We start from the raw sequence: 5,000 nt of genomic DNA on the forward strand, positions 1-5,000 counted from the left end.
CATCGGTATTGACGACTAGACTGATTCCTTATAATCATTTGCCATACACCGGTGGAAGCTGCCGAGACGAGTAACTACATAGCGGGCTCGCCGTGTCACTAATGTACAGAGATACAACAGTTTCGACTGGAACCGGATTAAACGTATACACGGCGCTGATTAGTAATAGATAGAGCCATCAGAATACAGATAATGTATACAACTGTCCGTATACATGCTGAAAGACTCTGCTCACAATCACAACCACACGTCAGCCACACACCCTTATCACGCACTACTCTCTGCCTGTAACACGCACACAGACAATATGTAAGCACCAGCATGGAACAACACCCAGTGCATCCTCTCCGCCACATTAGACAATCCACACTGTCATAACCAGACTGGGAGGTCCACTCAGAAAACAGAATATCCCACCCACCCGACAACCACCATTGCTCAGCCAAGCCACCAACACCCACACATGTCCTACACAGGGGTGCACCCAACATCACAATACTGCCTCCTCTCACAGCACACAAACAATGGCAGGAATGAAAGACACAGGTCTGCCACAAGCATGGAATGAGAGCGCCGCCTGTCATGAGCCAAAGGTGCATCCTGACGTGGCAAATCAGATGATGCCGCAGGCATCCACTTACTATAATCACAATCAACAAACCGGCCGCCCCGCCCCCCATTAAACCTTTCCTTACAACAATGTGTACCTTAACCTAACCTATATCGTACCGTAACCTAACCTATATCGTACCGTAACCTAACCTATATCGTACCGTAACCTAACCTATATCGTACCGTAACCTAACCTATATCGTACCGTAACCTAACCTATATCGTACCGTAACCTAACCTATATCGTACCGTAACCTAACCTATATCGTACCGTAACCTAACCTATATCGTACCGTAACCTAACCTATGTCGTACCGTAACCTAACCTATGTCGTACCGTAACCTAACCTATGTCGTACCGTAACCTAACCTATGTCGTACCGTAACCTAACCTATGTCGTACCGTAACCTAACCTATGTCGTACCGTAACCTAACCTATGTCGTACCGTAACCTAACCTATGTCGTACCGTAACCTAACCTATGTCGTACCGTAACCTAACCTATGTCGTACCGTAACCTAACCTATGTCGTACCGTAACCTAACCTATGTCGTACCGTAACCTAACCTATGTCGTACCGTAACCTAACCTATGTCGTACCGTAACCTAACCTATGTCGTACCGTAACCTAACCTATGTCGTACCGTAACCTAACCTATGTCGTACCGTAACCTAACCTATGTCGTACCGTAACCTAACCTATGTCGTACCGTAACCTAACCTATGTCGTACCGTAACCTAACCTATGTCGTACCGTAACCTAACCTATGTCGTACCGTAACCTAACCTATGTCGTACCGTAACCTAACCTATGTCGTACCGTAACCTAACCTATGTCGTACCGTAACCTAACCTATGTCGTACCTTAACCTAACCTATGTCGTACCTTAACCTAACCTATGTCGTACCTTAACCTAACCTATGTCGTACCTTAACCTAACCTGTATTGCGCCTTAACCTAACCTGTATTGCGCCTTAACCTAACCTGTATTGCGCCTTAACCTAACCTGTATTGCGCCTTAACCTAACCTGTATTGCGCCTTAACCTAACCTGTATTGCGCCTTAACCTAACCTGTATTGCGCCTTAACCTAACCTGTATTGCGCCTTAACCTAACCTGTATTGCGCCTTAACCTAACCTGTATTGCGCCTTAACCTAACCTGTATTGCGCCTTAACCTAACCTGTATTGCGCCTTAACCTAACCTGTATTGCGCCTTAACCTAACCTGTATTGCGCCTTAACCTAACCTGTATTGCGCCTTAACCTAACCTGTATTGCGCCTTAACCTAACCTGTATTGCGCCTTAACCTAACCTGTATTGCGCCTTAACCTAACCTGTATTGCGCCTTAACCTAACCTGTATTGCGCCTTAACCTAACCTGTATTGCGCCTTAACCTAACCTGTATTGCGCCTTAACCTAACCTGTATTGCGCCTTAACCTAACCTGTATGGCGCCTTAACCTAACCTGTATGGCGCCTTAACGTAACCTGTATTGCGCCTTAACGTAACCTGTATTGCGCCTTAACGTAACCTATATTGCGCCTTAACCTAACCTATATTGCGCCTTAACGTAACCTATATTGCGCCTTAACGTAACCTATATTGCGCCTTAACCTAACCTATATTGCGCCTTAACCTAACCTATATTGCGCCTTAACCTAACCTATATTGCGCCTTAACCTAACCTATATTGCGCCTTAACCTAACCTATATTGCGCCTTAACCTAACCTATATTGCGCCTTAACGTAACCTATATTGCGCCTTAACCTAACCTATATTGCGCCTTAACCTAACCTATATTGCGCCTTAACCTAACCTATATTGCGCCTTAACGTAACCTATATTGCGCCTTAACGTAACCTATATTGCGCCTTAACGTAACCTATATTGCGCCTTAACCTAACCTATATTGCGCCTTAACGTAACCTATATTGCGCCTTAACCTAACCTATATTGCGCCTTAACGTAACCTATATTGCGCCTTAACGTAACCTATATTGCGCCTTAACGTAACCTATATTGCGCCTTAACGTAACCTTAATTGCGCCTTAACGTAACCTATATTGCGCCTTAACGTAACCTATATTGCGCCTTAACGTAACCTATATTGCGCCTTAACCTAACCTATATTGCGCCTTAACGTAACCTATATTGCGCCTTAATGTAACCTATATTGCGCCTTAATGTAACCTATATTGCGCCTTAATGTAACCTATATTGCGCCTTAATGTAACCTACGTTGCGCCTTAACGTAACCTACGTTGCGCCTTAACGTAACCTACGTTGCGCCTTAACGTAACCTACGTTGCGCCTTAACGTAACCTACGTTGCGCCGTAACGTAACCTACGTTGCGCCGTAACGCAACCCACGTTGCGCCGTAACGTAACCCACGTTGCGCCGTAACGTAACACACGTTGGGCCTTAACCCAACACACGTTGGGCCTTAACCCAACACACGTTGGGCCTTAACCCAACACACGTTGGGCCTTAACCCAACACACGTTGGGCCTTAACCCAACACACGTTGGGCCTTAACCCAACACACGTTGGGCCTTAACCCAACACACGTTGGGCCTTAACCCAACACACGTTGGGCCTTAACCCAACACACATTGGGCCTTAACCCAACACACGTTGGGCCTTAACCCAACACACGTTGGGCCTTAACCCAACACACGTTGGGCCTTAACCCAACACACGTTGGGCCTTAACCTGCTCTGTAATTGTCATACGACGCGTTAAATTAGTGTAGTGTTGCCTAACTGCAACCCCCGCAATATAGTTTGCTACTCGCACTGCCCGGTCCCCAGTGTATCGCTTCATGTTAAACACCTTGCAGCTATACACTGTAATGTGGATGGCAGCAGGACGTACATGCTCAATGCCCTTTGCAGTTGTTCATTGGCATTTGCAGTTGTTCATTGGCATTTGCATGGCGAAGCACTTAGCCTACGCTGTGGTACGGCCTGTGTCAACTGTCCGCTGATGTTGTACGTCCAAATCACACACTGTACTGCACATTGGTCCTCATGTACTGAATGATACATCGTGGTACATGTGACCGTACAACGACTGCGCCAACAACGGCGAACCATGCGGTCCAAATGTTGTGCACTCAGCTACGTGTCGTCTCCCTATAAGAGCTGGATTGCAGTGTGGTATGCCCTGGATGGCGATCAGCATGAGCCGTCTGTTGATGTAGTGGCGCGTGTTGTCAGACGTAGTCGTCTCTTCTCACACACCGTGATAGCATGGTGCACTGCGTTCCACATCTGCGACATGCGACAGAGGCCGGTTGACAGTCGTTCGCGCAATGGACATCGCATACGTACGGGGGCCACCTTCCACGTGTTCGCGAAGCGTGCACATGTTGTTGCGTGTATGTGGGCAGACATAGTGTGTCGTGACACCTGACACAGGCATGCAACAATCGTTGAATTTGCAAATGGCGATGGACGCCTACGTTTGCTGGTGACGTTACGCAAATGAACAACTGGTAAACCGTTGTGGTGCGGTTGTTCTCGCTAGAGGTGAATCAGTGATGGCGACGATCGGTTGAGCTACCAACCGGTTGTTCCAGCGATACCCACCATGCCCACGAACGTGAATGGCATCTGGGTGTGAAGCGATACGCGGCGGTGGCTGGGTGGGACCGTCCCCGGCCGGTGAGGGGGGGCCTCCCGGCGTGCTGGCCGCGCGGTGCGTGGGCGCACGCGCTACAGCCGGCTGGTGGGGGCGGCCAGTGGCAGGCGCGCCGGCCGACGGAGGCGGCAGGCGGCGCAGCTGCGCGCCGGCGCACCCTGCACGCGGCGCCGTGCGGCCAAAGTAGGTCCTCGCGGGCCCGGTGCGAAGCGCGGTGGACATCTGCAGTGTGCTGGTCCGATTGAGGACTGTGTGCGCTGAGGATGCGCCGCCGCCCGGCGCTCGGCGCCGCGACGCCGTCTGCTGCTCGGTCGCCTCTGCGGTTCTCGCAGGTGGTTTGTATCGCAGCTGTGCGGACGTGTTGGCGCGTGCGCTGTGCTGGGAGAGTTCGCTTCGGCACCCAAGTGGGGCTTTTGTCCTTCTGTGGCGCTGGCGTTGGAGCTGCCGGTCACCGTAGGTGGCGCGTGTTGTCTCCCGCCGGCAATGCCACGACAGCACGCTCCCGGGCCTCTGTCGGCAGCGGCAAGCTCAGTTGGGAGCACGGGTGGTCGCACCTAAAGCGTCTACTCGCCAAACTCCGGGCGATTGCGCCTCTCTCGAACCCGACCAAGTACTTAGGACGGCGCTGCGCGCCGCCGGGACCTGAGAGGGTTTCGAGGTGTATGGTGCAGGGGAGCTCAGCCTCCTCCTGTTTGCAGAATAATTGAGCGGACGCTTGCGTGTTCGCGCGGGCCCCCGG

This window comes from Schistocerca americana, unplaced genomic scaffold, assembly GCF_021461395.2.
Source record: "Schistocerca americana isolate TAMUIC-IGC-003095 unplaced genomic scaffold, iqSchAmer2.1 HiC_scaffold_47, whole genome shotgun sequence".
In the NCBI taxonomy this organism is placed as follows: Eukaryota; Metazoa; Arthropoda; class Insecta; order Orthoptera; family Acrididae; genus Schistocerca; species Schistocerca americana.